A 17509-nucleotide genomic window follows, 5' to 3' on the forward strand; every position below is an offset into this window, starting at 1 on the left:
TGTGAGAGGTTTGATAGTGAATGTGAGAGGTTTGGTAGTGGGTGTGAGAGATTTGTTGGTGTGTGTGAGAGGTTTGATAGTGAGTGTGAGAGAGATTTGTTAGTGAGTGTGAGAGATTTGTTGGTGTGTGTGAGAGGTTTGATAGTGAGTGTGAGAGAGATTTGTTAGTGAGTGTGAGAGATTTGTTGGTGTGTGTGAGAGGTTTGATAGTGAGTGTGAGAGATTTGTTAGTGAGTGTGAGAGATTTGTTGGTGTGTGTGAGAGGTTTGATAGTGAGTGTGAGAGATTTGATAGTGAGTGTGAGAGATTTGATGGTGTGTGTGAGAGGTTTGGTAGTGAGTGTAAGAGATTTGATGGTGTGTGAGAGGTTTGATAGTGAGTGTGAGAGGTTTGTTGGTGTGTGTGAGAGGTTTGATAGTGAGTGTGAGAGGTTTGGTAGTGGGTGTGAGAGATTTGTTGGTGTGTGAGAGGTTTGATAGTGAGTGTGAGAGATTTGATGGTGTGTGAGAGGTTTGATAGTGAGTGTGAAAGAGTTTGATAGAGAGGGTGAGAGGTTTCGTAGTGAGTGTGAGAGATTTGATGGTGAGTGTGAGAGATTTGATAGTGAGTGTAAGAGATTTGTTGGTGTGTGTGAGAGGTTTGATAGTGAGTGCGAGAGAGTTTGATAGTGAGTGTGAGAGATTCAGAGAATATGACGGTGTGTGTGAGAGTCAAGTTTGAATGTTGGCCTAAAGGGCCTCTCATATTGAATGTTGGCCTAAAGGGCCTCTCATTTTGAATGTTGGCCTAAAGGGCCTCTCATACTGAATGTTGGCCTAAAGGGCCTCTCATATTGAATGTTGGCCTAAAGGGCCTCTCATATTGAATGTTGGCCTAAAGGGCCTCTCATACTGAATGTTGGTCTTAAGAGCCTCTCATGTTGAATATTGGCCTAAAAGGCCTCTCATAAACTTGCGTGTCCACACATTGCACTGGAGGGAGATAAGCAAGAGAAAACAAGAGAGGGAGCAACAAAGTGTGACTAACATTCATTGGCTACATTTTCAAGCCCATTCAGTACCACAGCCTAACAATACTGCTAGCACCATAAAAATCTCAGGCACACACACACAACTCCCCTCACATAGGTCCTTTCATTTGCCAAGACCTGCCCCTCAGCAGGCAGCAGCGACTTGGATTGGTGGACAGAAAAGTGCAGCCAAGCTTCCGTGTCGTCCTCAGTGGTTCATCGCAACACCTGTGGAGTAGGACAGTAGAGTGAAAAGCGAGTGAGAGAAAGAAACAGAAAAAAACAGAACATACATGCATCGCTGGCATGTAACTCATAGGAAACTGGTTTAATTCCTTTAACGCACTTAAAACAGATTGAGTTCGAAAATGGAACAGCGATTAAAGCGAGGTGTAAAGAAGCACAGACTGCTCTTCACCACCATGTTATCTGTTCTGCTGGGTAAGAACGTCATTTACACTCTACCACTTCTCTCTCTCTCACTCTGTCTTCTACAGTTTATTCTTTTTTCTGTCTTTTTGTCTTCCACAATTTTATACTATTGTTTCCTTCACAATTTGAGTTTTTCCCTTTTACAAATTTCTTTGTTTTATCTTTTTTGTCCATTATTAAAAGTAATGCATTCTTCTTCCACAAATTATGTTTTCAAATTTTTTCCATCTTTTTTTCTCTTTCAGATTTTTAAAAACTGTTTTTTTTTCAGGTTTAATCCACAATTTTTAATCCTTTTTTTAATATATATATATTTTTTATCTTTTTTGTCCTTTCACATGTTTTTACCCCCCTGCAGGTGTAGGTGTTGGTGTGCTGGTGAGGGAATATGGCTCTCTTTCCAGACTGGACCAGTATTATTTCAGTTTTCCCGGAGAGATTCTGATGCGAATGTTAAAGATGATTGTTCTGCCTCTGGTCTTCTCCAGTATAATCACAGGTAAGCCGAAAGAGTCTCTCATCACGTATCAGACCTTCGGGATGAGAAAAAACAATGAACTGCTGAATCAGACGGTTCTACTCAGTGGAACTCCATGGTACACAATGTTAATCATTTTTCTTCTGTAGTCCTGTTTAAAGCAGTAATCATTATACACAATCTGTAACAGTGCCAGATAGTCATGAGGAACTCTGTCTTCCTCTAGAGCAGGAGGGTCGGTCAAACTCCAATCCTGAAGAGCCACTATTTATTGGTTAGTCTGTAAAAAACTTCCAGTTTTATATTTTATATCTAGAAAAGTTCATTTCTTGAAGGAAATGCAGAGAATTACGCAACTTAAACTTGCTAAGACGTTGCCAAGTGGATGCTATATTATCCCAGGTGGTTGCTAAGTGGTTTGCTTACTGCTTGTGTCACTTGTGGTATCCAGATGGCTGCTCAGCTGTTGGCAGGTGGTTGCTATGGTATCCCAGGTGGCTGCTAGGAGGTTCCTTGGGTGTTTACTGGGGATTGCCATGGACCTGTATCATCATGATTTTACCTGGGATGCACAAACTTTTGCACCCCCAATCATTCCCATTGAAAAATAACTCATCATTTAGCAATGATTGTGCCCAAGCCATAAATCTGATCAAAACTTTATACAAGCACACCATTCCTGATCAGACCAAACATTCCGGAGTCGGAATGGTGTGGATGTCTTGAAAACACCAATCTGGCAGTAAAAGAAATAAGAGGAAGAAGATCAATATACCGTGGCACATTGCTAACAATACTGTTTCCATGAAGTTTAATCCTCAGGTTTTTTGATGTTCACATTACAAGCCTCGTTGTTCAAATCCGATTTTTTGCTCAAATCTGATCTCTCTGACAGGATGGTTCACACTCGTTTAGGTAAGTGACTCGAATCTGTCATTAATGTGACGAACCGTCGTCCTGTCCTCATGAGCACATCCTACTCAGTAACGTCACGTGAATGAATCACGTTCATCATCAGTACAAACTAACGAGCAGAACGAGCTTCGCTGAGAAGATAATTAACTCTGATCAGCTCTCAGCTTCATTATTAGAGCGAGACGAAGGAGAAAAAGGTGAGATGAGCTGCTTTTCCACAGTTTACTGGCTTTAACTTCTGTTCGGCGCTGTTGCCATGGTAACGCTGAAGGATGGCGCACGCGCAGTGGGAAAAAGCACATGAATTCTGATCTGAGTGTCACATTAAGGTCGCATGGCCATGAATCGGATACGTATCCGATCTAGGCCCACATATGAAAGTGGCTCAGGTCGGATTTGAAAAGATCAGATTTGTGTCCACACAGCCCTGAAAACATCAGATCTGAGTCGCATTTGGGCAAAAAATCAGATCTGTGCCACTTCAGCCTGGTAATGTGAACGTAGCCTAAGAAATTTAATGATAAGTTTCATGACTGCTGGAAAACGCTGGAAATTCTTTCACTGTTCTAACTATGGCCACATTTGCATTCAGAATACCGCCACCATTTAAGGTGGAATGGGAAAATTCGAACAAGAAGCTGTCGAACAGAAAGCCAACTTCAGCCTCTTCCTCTTTTGAACCTAAATATAAGTTAACCTATATGTTGGTGCTTAGTTAGCACTAGTTAGTACTACAGAATAACAGACTTAACATCTTAGATTTCGGAGATATTCATTGTTTATTTAACAAATGCACGTTTATCAGTGAAATATTAGTGTGTCTGCGGAAGCCGAAGCTCCTCAAAGTCATCCATCTTCGTTTCATGGCACGCCTCTTTTTTACTGACCAATCGCAGGCCCCATCACGTAGCCTCTTCATCCACAGAGTGCGCCCAGCTGCCATGTGTGCGATGCGGCGAGCGAAGCTTCCGCACAACATCTACAGTTGTTAGCTTTCTCCGCAAATACGTCATACTGTTTGCTGAAGCCAGGCGAACGTCATCTCCACAAGAAGTATTGCTGAGGCCTTTAGAGTGCTTGTTTATCTTTTTATTGAGCAGGATGGAAACGTAACGGTGCCAGCATTTATGCTAATAACATTAGCTAGCTAGTTCACGTTACCTTAGTAGTCTAGTTACAAAGTGGTTATTTTAAAACCTAGCAACTGTAGTTGTTCTGGTGCACCTTTGACCATGTACTAGTTTTGGTGACTTTATCCTCACCTGGAAGAGCAAAGACCTTATTAAATTGTGCTCCTGTGATTGTTTCTCAATGGCGGCAGCTTCAACTGTAAGTGTAGCAACGTGTCAGAAGTTTTCAAGCACTTTTGTTATTTTCCTAAGAAGCAAGAGGTGTTTTGGCTCATTATTTGTGTTTAAAAACATACATAAAAATATTTTTAGTGACGTCAACAGCTGTATGCTGGAGGTTAGGGAACCAGCCTTGCGACCGGAAGGTTGCCGGTTCGATCCCCTGAACCCACAGTACGTGACTGAAGTGCCCTTGAGCAAGGCACCTAACCCCCAACTGCTCCCCAATGTGCCGTGGATAGGGCTGCCCACCATTCCGGGCAAGTGTGCTCACTGCCCCCTAGTGTGTGTGTCTTCACTAGTGTGTATGTGGTGTTTCACTGCACGGATGGGTTAAATGCGGAGGTGAAATTTCCCCATTGTGGGACTAATAAGGGCCACTTATTATTATTATGATTATATTATTAAATGCTGAATACTGTGTGGTTGCTATAGATGTGTGTAAGTGCTGTTGTTGTTGTTGTAGGTGTTGCAGCTTTACAGTCAGAAGCCTCAGGGAGAATCGGTCTCAGAGCGATTGTCTACTACCTCACCACCACCGTCACGGCCGCCATACTGGGTAACTTTGCAGACCCTCAGAATAGCTTACAGCTCAACACAATTCACAAAACTGGAGGCTGAACCTTTCTTGGTTGTTTGACTACAGTGGGGTGAGGAGGAACTGTGTGAGCTACTTAACTTCAGGGAATTCCAGTCTGAAAAATGCTAACTCTGTCACTTTAAATTTGTTTTTTCCTTAGTTTACAATTCAGTTTGATCACGGTTTCCAACACGCTATTTCAGGAGCGGTTCTAGTGGTGACTATCAAACCTGGAGAACCCTCGCGCTCCACCGACGTGAGCTTGGCAGGAACGTCAGGGTGAAGTGTCCACGGTGGACGCCATGTTGGACCTGATCAGGTGATCACATCAGCTCAACTTTTGACCAATCACAGCTACAAGAGAAAAAAAAGTTTTGTTTATAAAGCTACACATCGCTGTTGTCGGAAGAAAACCTCGTATCTCCAAAATGGTAACTTTACAGGAGAAGGAAAAAACCTACTTTACTTTTAATGTAAGTCAATGGAACCAGACGTTTTTCCAAGTGATTTTGGGACGTTTCTTTTGGTCCATTCATCCTGAAATGTACATACAGTGTAAAGGGCAACAGGCATTTTCAACTTATGTCAAAAACTGAAAAACAATAAAAATGGAGGTACGAGGTTTTGTTTGGAAAGCAGCGATATAACACTTTTATATTACTTAATATTTGTTTAATATTTGTTAATTCCCTACAAATATTTCATTTTTGAACCTGTGTGTTTTCACGCTTTGTCTGGCAGAAATATGTTTCCAGATAATCTGGTTCAGGCCTGTTTTCAGCAGGTGAATATTTATTTCTAACAAAATTATATCACTTAATAATCTCATGCCTTGCACATCTACTGTCTGATCACTTATGATTTTCATTCTGGTTTTAGTTCAGTATTGCTGACTGATCAAATTTGCAATATATAAAAATGTATTCTGGAGTTTATTTTTAAAGATAATTTTTTGTGATCTGGGCCAATTTCAGCAAAATACATAGAATATAATAAAACTGCCTGTGTCAACACAATTAATGATTGGACAGTGAATAATTATTAGCCAATCGTGTATTTGTGCTTGCTGAATGTAAAGCAGGCTGTATAGGGGAGCGTGGTACAACCTAATGCATTTCTGCTGAAAACGGTTTTAAATATTTGAGCAAGATTAATAATCATTTTATGCAAACAACATACACAGCTCTACTCATCAGGCAAATGCAAATGTTACAACTTGCCCCACAGGCATGGTTAAAGTGAGGGGCTGGTTGTAACATTTGCGAAAAAGTCTGGTAAAACACTGCAAAACATAATTAACTTCATATACGTCTGTGTTGTTCAAAACCAGATGAGCTTTCCAAAGAAACGAAAAGTATCTGCATAAAAATGAAACGTGACTAATTTGTTTTTGACGACAAAGTAGAACAAGAGACATCAGCGCAATAAAAATGAAATATATTTTATTTCCTTGATGTATACACCCAGTTTTTTATGATTCTGTGACTAAAAGGTTAAAGTTAAGTTAAACTAAAAATTAAATTCATATAAGTTAAATTGACTTTACTTTTAGGGTGGTCTTAGTTGCGACAGCATGCTAAAACTAACCCCGCCATGTGGAGGCTGTACTTTAGCCAGGCTAGCTCTCACTGTTAGCTGTTTATCTGGTGCTAAATTACAGCCAAGAGGGAGATTAAAATAAAATAGGAGTGAATTCTATGACTCAACACCGATCAGGCATAACATTATGACCACCTCCTTGTTTCTACGCTCATTGTCCATTTTATCAGCTCCACTTACTATATAGGTGCACTTTGTAGTTCTACAGTTACAGACTGTGGTCCATCTGTTTCTCTGCATACTTTGTTAGCCCCCTTTTACCCTGTTCTTCAGTGGTCAGGACCCCCATGGACCCTCACAGAGCAGGTACTATTTGGGTGGTGGATCATTCTCAGCACTGCAGTAACACTGACGTGGTGGTGGTGTGTTAGTGTGTGTTGTGCTGGTCTGAGTGGATCAGACACAGCAGTGCTGCTGGAGTTTTTCCTGCAAAAAGTTATTTCAGAGCCACTCAGTTCTACCTGATGGAAACTGTTTGCCTTCAGTGTTTTGTGCTTATGATAATTTTAATAGACATCAGCGTCACTAATTAATGACATTCTATTAAAAGATTGGTTTACCAAGAGAGACACTGGAGTATTTTCACCTAAAATGAGTTAAAGAAGTAAGAGTCTTTTTATAAAGATGATAATAGGCCATAAATAATCTTTTAGTACTTTTACTTTTGATACTTAAGTACATTTGAAGGCAAATACTTTTGTACTTTTACTCAAGTGGAGGTCTAAAGGGAGGAACTTCTACTTTTACTGGAGTATATTTTCTCTACTTTAACTCAAGTACATGATTTGTGTACTTTCGTCCTCCACTGGTCAAATGCATAGATGACGATGCTGCAGTAATACAAGAAGGTGAAAAAAGGCATGTTGTACTTGAACCTGTTTAACTACGTAAAATATCCATGCTACATTTTACCCCACATTACTTTGTGCCCCCCCTCCTACTGTATATGCTGATTAATTCTAATATAGCGGATGTTTCATGTGCATTGACAGTACAAGTCAAAACGTGAAGCACTCAGCCTTCCAGCGGTGAATGCATCCCAAAATGTGAGTTGTTAAATTCTTATATGCTTATTCTTACTAGCTAGAATATAAACATGGGCTTCTATGTTTTTGCTCACTGTCCTGTTGTAGAAGCATATTTTCAGTGTTTCCTGAGCCACTGGCTGCCGCACAACCCCAAAGCATAATAGATCCACCCCCATGCTTAACAGCTGGCACGGTGTTCCCTTCATCAAATGCTGCTCCTTCTGTTCTCCAAACGTATTGATGACTGTGGAAGTTCCATGTTTACTCCATTGTTTCCAAAGTGCTTCTGGCTGATCTAGATGTTGTACTACATACTTCAGACATTGACTTTTGTGATGATGTCACTAAATGTTTGTGCAAGCAACACTGCACACTGTAACAGTGCCCCACCACTCCTGTGTCAGCTAAAACTTCCCACAGGTCCTTTGCTGTCATGTGGGGGTTTTGCTTTGCCATTCTGTTTGGCAAACAAGCAGCTCTACCTGAGAGTTTTCTTGGACTTCCTGGTCTTGCCTTTCATCCACAAATATACAAAATAAACTACACCAGTACAGTGTGAGCTTTCAGACACAAAATAATGTGAAATTAAGTCTTGAACTGCTACAGATTTTCATTAGGCCCAGCATGGATATAAGGATTTTATGAAGGTTTATGCTTCATGTTTGTAGGTCTCTGTGAAGGACTATAAGCTGGTGGCCTCATACTCGAACAGCATTAACGTGCTGGGCATCATTATGTTCTGCATTCTCTTTGGCTTGTCCATCGCTAACACTGGGGAACAGGGACGGCTGCTTCTAGAGTTCTTCGAAGCCTTAAATGAAGCTACAATGAAGATCGTGCAGATTATGATGTTGTAAGGATTTAAGATGTACTTTGACACAAAAAAACTAATACAATTTTCCCTCCAAGTGTAGTCGAATAATGTTCAAAAGATGAGAGATAATTCGGGTATTAATTGCTAATACTGTTTTTAGCTATGCTTTTATGGATGGTTTGGCTCATATAAGCGTCCATTACTTGTTAGCTTCATTAGTCTTGTAGCTCTGGTGCAAAACCTAAAGAAATAAATAATTGAAGATACTTTGAAGTGTTGCCTTCAGGCAAAGAGATGTTCATGCTTGTGCTTCTGTTGTAGCTACATGCCAGTCGGAATTTTATTTCTGATAGCATCAAAAATCATTGAGGTTGAGGACTGGAACATCTTCAGGAAGCTGGGCCTCTATATGCTAACAGTGCTAGTTGGGTGAGTGATTTGTTTTTTCTGAATGCAACATTTCTCAGACTAAAGTTGAGTTCTAGGACTGTTTTATCCACAGTACCTAACATTAGTTCCTCTTTCGTCTCAAAAGTAAGGGAATAGTTTGGCAAGCAAGTCAAATGTACAGTTTTATTGCAAGTGTAGTCCATAGATATACATACCCAGATGGCGTGTTGGGTCCAGTCAGGCACGTCAACGGTGCCGCCATTTTTGGTCAGTCAACTTTGCTGCTGGACTGCATTCAGTACCATTTCAGAGCGGCAGTTTAAGAAAGGTACTGTCCAAAATTACACTGTTTCAGCAATCTTGCACTCAGAAAGCGGGATAGGATTATATAACGGAGGGAACACAGTGATCCACACTCATGTTTGTGTGATGTTTATGTGTAGCTATGGCCGAGTGGTTGATGTGATTGTTTTTGCACTGGTTTTATATTAAGCTTATTTCATTTAATAGTCTATTCAGGGGATGTAGTAGTTATTTATTTACAGTGATGGTTAAAGCTTTGTAGCTAGTTATAGCACTCCTTAATCCATGTAGATATTTATAATAGAACACCTTCTTACACGAAGCTGAAGTCAGCTTCTTATTTGCCAGCTTCTTGTTCGAATTTTCTCATTCCACCTTAAATGGTGCACCTTCAGGCACCAGAAAGTTACTGCTGCACCATTTAAGGTGGAATGAGAAAATTCATTCTACAGAAACGTCCATTGTTGTGTCTCTAGTGTTTACAGATATATTACGCTTGAAAAACATGTTGGGGTTACAATTTATTTATATTTGAAAATAAAACAATACGTTGTTTTAACAGTTACACCTTCTTGAGCCTCAATTCAGCAATACTGGTTTTTAAATCAATTATCCAGAATTCCAAGCACCACAGAAGAGCTCGTCCTCACAGCCTGTGTGAAGGCTGAGGCCATATTTTGAGGTGAAAAAACATGTTTTTCAGCAATTTAACTACAATAATCTATACATGACTATGAAATATATGATTTAAATAACAGAGAGAAAACAAATAAATATTATAAAATATATAATGAAAGTTGTCCCCAGGAGTCGTGTCACTGGTGTTACCGTGTAAAATAAAATCTCTTATTTTGAAATAAAAATCACACTGATGACATCACTCGACTTCCTTTTACCTGTTGTCTGAGGATGTATGAAGAAAAGCACATGGTGAGTCCACTGTGTCTTTCAGTTATCAGAGATTTTCTCATTTAGCTCATGATTTCATATGAAGCTTTTAGCTGAAGTCACTGGTGTGGCGACTTTATTCTGAGGCAATTGTGAAAAAATAGAATACAAATGGATTAAATTACATATTTTAGTGGATATTCCATGATTGACAACATGTGGTTTGATGCTCTGTAGCAGTTATTTAGTAAAATGCATTGTTCATTAAAAATGTCTCTGGTGTTTCCTTTCTAATGTGTAACACCAATGAGGATCGGTAACACCAGTGACTCCTATGGAGAGAGAGAAAAGTGGACGTTTCTGTAGAATGACCCAGATACAGTGGAACAACTGCCTTGGTTGATGAGTGTAGTAGTTCTGTTGTTGGTTTCACATGTTTGTGATTGTTCGTGCAGTTTGGTGATTCACTCCATGGTGGTGCTGCCTTTGCTGTATGTGCTGGTGGTCAGGAGGAACCCATACAAGTTTGCTTGGGGGATGGCTCACGCTCTGCTGACTGCACTGATGATCTCATCCAGGTACTGATTTTAAATACATTCAGCTGTTGTTGTGCTGGTACGAGTGGATCAGACACAGCAGTGCTGCTGGAGTTTTTAAACACCGTGTCCACTCACTGTCCACTCTATTAGACACTCCTACCTTGTCGGTCCACCTTGTAGATGTGAAGTCAGAGACGATAGCTCATCTGCTGCTGCACAGTTTGTGTTGGTCATCCTCTAGTCCTTCATCAGTGGCCACAGGACGCTGCCCACAGGATGCTGTTGGCTGGATATTTTTGGTTGGTGGACTATTCTCAGTCCAGCAGTGACACTGAGGTGTTTATAAACTCCAGCAGCACTGCTGTGTCTGATCCACTCAAACCAGCGCAACACACACTAACACACCACCACCACGTCAGTGTTACTGCAGTGCTGAGAATGATCCACCACCCAAATAGTACCTGCTCTGTGAGGGTCCATGGGGGTCCTGACAACTGAAGAACAGGGTAAAAGGGGGCAAAGAGAAACAGATGGACTACAGTCTGTAACTGTAGAACTACAAAGTGCACCTATATAGTAAGTGGAGCTGATAAAATGGACAATGAGTGTAGAAACAAGGAGGTGGTCATAATGCCTGATCAGTGTATACCTCACAGTAACTTAGCAGTAACCTGCCCTCAGTACCATCATGCTCTCTTTTTTTCTCCTTGTCTTTCCCTCAGCTCAGCTACGCTACCGGTAACTTTACACTGTGCAGAGCACAACAACCACATCGATAAGCGCATCACTCGCTTCATGCTACCCATCGGAGCCACCATCAACATGGACGGCACCGCTCTCTACGAGGCTGTGGCCGCCGTCTTTATCGCCCAGATCAACAACTACGCACTTGACATAGGCCAGATCGCCACTATAAGGTAAAAAGACTTCTGATGTCTCACTAACATCCACCAGATAAGCTGAGGTGGCTGTAAAATAGCACCATCCGGTGCCAGACCAAAACCACAAAGTGAAAACTTGGCATGTGCAAAAGCTGGTTGAGTCTCAAAACTTAACACACGAGGTCTTAATTGACTCTACAGTATTGGTTAGGCAGGGCACTATGCATTAGGAATTGTCAGCATAACAAATTCTCTGACTCTTCAAACTTTGTTTAAACACTCAACAACCATGGGCTTCTCCAAGCAGCTGACCAAGGATTTAAAAATTAAGCTAACTGGTGCCATCAAAGCAGGACAAATACTTTGCTTACAGCATACAATTTCCACTGTATATAATATAAAAAAAGTGGCAGTTAAGGAATCTGGAAACTCTTACATAGAACTCCTCATATTCTTGCCAAAAAAAGCAAAGCAAAACCCCCATATGACAGCAAAGGACTTGTAGGAAGGTTTACCTGACACAGGAGTGGTTTCGCTCCGTTACACTGCACAGCACTGCTTTCACAAAACATGATCTCCGTGGAAGAGTCATCAGAAGGAAACCTTACCTGGGGCAACGTCTGAAGTTCTTAGAATATTGTGGGGTGTTAGCCAAGAGGGACAACACGAGTCCGAAAAAATTCAGTTCAGGGCGGCACTGGGCCGATTTTATTATATCTCTCAACAACAAAAAAAACAAATCAAGGATCCCTCCAGGGAGGGCATTCAGTCACTTTAAATGCATGTCAGCTCTCTCTTTAATGCTGCGGGGAACGACGATTCAGGTCTCAGGCAGGTCGGCCCAGGGAGCCCGGCAGGTTTAGTCCCCTAGGAAAGTCGAGAGAGAGGGAACAAAAGAAAAGACATCAAGAGGCGTGAGTTCAGCCACCACCGCTGGAATGGAAGCCACTCACTGGCTGATCCTTTGACGGCACTTTTTATGGGGGTGGCTCCGCCGAGGTGAGCCAGCGCAGGTGGTGAACTAGGCGTGCGGTAGCCACGTGGCCACCGGCTGTCCACAACACGTGGTGCTGGGTTTTGACAGCTGCTGTCAGAGCCTAGGAGAGCTGCCTTTGAACCTGACGGCTCGGAAAAACGGGATCGGCAAGGGCCCCGGAGCCGCCAGTGGTCACAATATCCAGATAAGACTCCAGAGGTCAGTAGAGGACCTGGATCACATTGCTAACCTTCAGGAAACCAGTGATATGGACCGTGAAATCACTAGGCTCCTCACCTGTTGTCTTCTTTGAGGAGTCCATGTTGTTTGTGTCATGATTACATGATCCGTAACTCGTCGACATCAAGCTTAAAGCGGTAAAGTTGACCTGTTGACTAGTCTGTGCAAACCCTGGTGCTGACACACTGTGATCTGTATGTGTCCTGCTGCTGTGTAACAGCATAACAGCGACGGCAGCCAGTACAGGAGCAGCAGGAGTGCCCAACGCCGGGATGGTTTCCATGATCATCGTCCTGACCGCTGTGGGGCTTCCTATAAACGATGTCACCCTGCTCCTCATAGTGGATTGGCTGCTGTAAGTGACTTTTATGTACATAATTACTGTCCCCTGATTGAAGAGTGGGCAAGGACATAACTTTAATTTATGACGGACTGGACAATAAATGGGATGTTGGTAGCATACAGGCTAATAATAGCAGTGTCAGCTACAAAGCTAGCTAGTATTACCTTGGGGACTTTTATCCCAAGTAATATTTCTGAAACTCATCACTATCAACGCTCACCATTCTAGTTTCCATTATGGTACACCAAGAGGCTTTGCGTTTGGTGACTACTGAGGGGGCTAGCGTTAGTGACCTACCTTGCTTTTTACAAGGTGAAAATTCGAAAAATGACCATCGTCACATCGACGTACAATTGTAATTTCCATTCTGTTGTTCTTAATGGTGATGAAATAGTGCTTTATCCTCTCCTAGGAAGTTTCTCAATAATGTCACAAATGTCACTTGGTGCCACCTTCTAAAGGTATTATTAACAAATAAACACACATCAGTCATCATTGCCCTCTAAATGCGATAATAACAAACATCAAATAAACAAACGTCAGTCATCGGCGCCCTCTAAAGGCGACAATCACAAACATCAGATAAACAAACGTCAGTCATCGCCGCCCTCAAAAGGCAATAATCACAAACATCAAATAAACAAACGTCACTCATCGCTGCCCTCCAAAGGCGATAATAACAAACATCAAATAAACAAACGTCAGTCATCGGCGCCCTCTAAAGGCGATAATGACAAACATCAAATAAACAAATGTCAGTCATCGCCGCCCTCCAAAGGCGATAATAACAAACATCAAATAAACAAACGTCAGTCATCGGCGCCCTCTAAAGGCAATAATAACAAACATCAGATAAACAAACATCAGTCATCGGCGCCCTCTAAAGGCAATGATAATAACGTGAAATAAACAAACATCATTCATCGCCTCCCTTTAAAGTGTCAATAATAAACATCAAATAAACAAACGTCACTTACTGCTGCCCTCTAAAGGCAATAATAAAAAACATTAAATAGACAAATATCAGTCAACACCGCCCTTTAAAGCGATAATAATAACATCAATTAAACAAACGTCACTCACTGCCACCCTTTAAAGCGATAATTTAAACATCAAACAGACAAACGTCACTGGACGCCACCCTCCAAAGGTATTATTAATGATTTATAAACATGACTTTGCGTTCCCCTTAAAAGGCGATAATAACAAACATGACGCAGCGTGTTTGACGTGTCTCAATAAATGCATTTTCTGCTTTCTTTTATTATTTATATTTTAGCTGTAGAAATGGACAAAATCTATATTTTAATATCCTTTACTGACCACTGTAACAGTTTTCATCACCAAAGGTAAAGGAAATAGTGATTGAATGTCAGGCAAAAGTGATGTTACTAAAAAACAACGGCTCAAAAAGCTCTTTCCTCTCTCAACAGTGATCGGTGCCGAACGGCCATCAATGTTCTAGGCGACGCTTTTGGAGCCGGAATCGTGGAGAAACTCTCACAGAAGGAGCTGGAGACGACGGCAGGAATTAAACACTGAGTAAACTCCGCTACATCGACAAGTATCTGCAAGAATGTGGCAGATAAATAAACAATTACTCTTCTTTTTACTTTACAGTATTTTTGTACTTCATTTACCTTCTTTCATCTCAGACATTTTGGTAATGCTTTTCATTAAAGCCACTGATTTGCTGCATTTGGTTCTTCAAGGTTTCTTTAGTACAGAAAATGGTTCTATGTAGCGCCAAAAAGGGTTCCTCTATAATTACAAGCTTGACATCGTAACAATAGAACCCTTTTTGGTTCTAGATAGAACCTTTTTTTTTCGAAAAGGTTCCATACAGGACCTTCTACAGCACAGTCTACATCAATTTCATGATGCAAAGAACGGTTTAATCATGCAAAGGGTTCTTTGAGTGTCCATGGTTCTATATAGAACCATTTACTTTACTGAAGAACCCTTGAAGAACCATGTTTTTAAGAGTGTATGGATAGATATGGTCTACGCATTAGTGCTGATCAACCCTACCCACCTTTTCATGTTGCTTAATTTTTTTGTCTCAATGTGCATCTCAGCTTTTGTCGTTCCCACTCTGTTTATCATTGGGCACTACCTTCCGATGATTTGGACAACAACCCATTGGAAACACTTGCTGTAAATTCAGTGTGTTTTTACAGGTGCTTTGCAATTAGGATAAATAAATGAACCTTAAATTAAAAGCCATACAGCTCCCTATACCGCATTTGTGTTTGTGGAAGAGGCAGTATTTTGTTATGATTTGAATCTGATGAAAAAATGACCATAATAACTCTGACCTCTGAGTCTAGGATTTCTGCTAAGATCACTTTTTTTAAGGAAAAGCTGTCTGGCCAACACAGTCACTTCAGCAAGCCAGAGAAACCATCCAGCATACATGTTAGCTAATGTTACCTTATTATTAAAGTCTTAATTTAATACTCATTGTGGCTGTAACTGGTCTGGCTACAGAGTATTTTGAGGAGTTTGCTTGAAAGTGCCTTTTTTGTGTCATTTTGGAATGGCCAGTAGATGGCGCTGCTCAGGCAGACTGAAAGTGAGTGAAGGGAGGAACACAGGTCTATTCAAAGGTGTCTCACTAGGACTACTGGAATGGAAGTCTATGTCATTGCACAGAGTGAACTGTGAGCTACTGTGCAACCAAAGATGAATTCAGTGGCCAACAGAGACTCTGAAGGCCAATGCAAGAACTTTTGCGGCCCTGACAATTTGCTTATATACACCGATCAGGCATAACATTATGACCACCTCCTTGTTTCTACGCTCATTGTCCATTTTATCAGCTCCACTTACTATATAGGTGCACTGTGTAAATCTACAGTTACAGACTGTAGTCCATCTGTTTCTCTGCATACTTAAATGTTTCTCTGCATATCATAATAGAGTGGACAGTGAGTGGACACAGTGTTTAAAAACTCCAGCAGCACTGCTGTGTCTGATCCACTCAGACCAGCGCAACACTAACACACCACCACCACGTCAGTGTTACTGCAGTGCTGAGAATGATCCACCACCCAAATAGTACCTGCTCTGTGAGGGTCCATGGGGGTCCTGACCACTGAAGAACAGGGTAAAAGGGGGCTAACAAAGTATGTAGAGAAACAGATGGACTACAGTCTGTAACTGTAGAACTACATAGTGCACCTATATAGTAAGTGGAGCTGATAAAATGGACAATGAGCGTAGAAACAAGGAGGTGGTCATAATGTTATGCCTGACAAGTGTATATCACGCCATTATATATAAATATAACCCTATATATTTATATATATATATATATATATATATATATATATATATATATATATATATATATAAATATATAGGGTTATATTTCTCTGGAATTAAATGCAACAACCAACCCCACCCCCCAACCACCCCTGCACATATACTCCTTTTTAACTAAGTTTCGCGTCTGTATCCACCTTGGGGCTTTGATGGGAATGAAACCTTGGGAAGTAAATCACCTTAAGTGCACTTGATTACACAACCCCCTCCCGCCTCGGGAAGCAGCACGGGTAATCTAGGCGGATTAGGAGCCGCTGTGTATCCTTAATCCCACCACGATTAAAATAGGATTAAATCTCATCTCCTGGACACAGCATGACATCCACTCCTCTCTGGTAGAACACTTCGCTCTCTCTATATCTACCTGCCTGCCCGTCTATCTGCAGGAACAGGAATGGTCGCTGCATCAGCGTTTTGTTGGCACCATGTGCCCATCCCACCCAGGACGTCTCACCTCACGCAGGATTACTCACTCTCTAACCCCGTAACAGTCAATCTGTAAAGATCCTCTAACAATCACTCTGTAACATAATCACTGTGACATAATAAATGTAACAATCACCCTGTAACAGGATCACTCTGTACCAATCACTCTGTAACCATCACTCTAACATACTCACTGCGGTAATCACTGCGATAATCACTATAACACAATCAGTCTATAACAGTCACTTTGTAGAACACATCACTCTATAACCATCATTGTGACACAATGATTCTGTAGCAGCCTCTGTAACACAATCACGCTAAAACAATCACTGTAACACACTCACTCTGTAACAATCACTGTAACACACTCACTCTGTAACAATCACTGTAACACAATCACTCTGTAACAACCACTCTGTAACAATTGCTATAACACAATCACTCTGTAACAACCACTGTAACACAATCACTCAGCAACAATAACTAACATAATCACTGTAACACAGTGTGTAACACAATTACTTTGTAAAACAATCACTCTGCAACACAGTTACTCTCTAACAGTCACTAACAATCACTCTATAACAATCACTGTAACACAATCACACTACAACAACCACTGTAACACAGTCACTCTGCATCAATCGTTCTTTAACAACCACCAAAATGACAGTTATTTTGTAACAATAACTCTAATATAATCACTGTAATAATCACTGCAACACAATCACCCTGTAACAAAATTGCTTTGTAGAACAATTACTCTGTAACACAATTACTCTGTAACAGTCACTCTAACAATCACTCTGTAACAACCACTGTAAACACAATCACACTACAACAGCCACTGTAACACAATCACTTTGCAACACAATCACTCTGTAACAATCACTCTAATATAATCACTGTAATAATCACTCCAACAATCACCAAAATTACTTTGTAAAACAATCACCCTGTAACACAATTACTCTATATCAATCACTCTA

The 17509-nt window shown here is 41.0% G+C and overlaps 1 pseudogene; it reads left to right on the plus strand.

The window, feature by feature from the left end:
* The first annotated feature begins 1168 nt into the window (after positions 1 to 1168).
* LOC118816976 lies at positions 1169 to 14376 on the plus strand (annotated as a pseudogene).
* The last annotated feature ends 3133 nt before the right edge of the window (positions 14377 to 17509 follow it).

Source organism: Colossoma macropomum, unplaced genomic scaffold (assembly GCF_904425465.1).
Source record: "Colossoma macropomum unplaced genomic scaffold, Colossoma_macropomum, whole genome shotgun sequence".
Taxonomy (NCBI): Eukaryota; Metazoa; Chordata; class Actinopteri; order Characiformes; family Serrasalmidae; genus Colossoma; species Colossoma macropomum.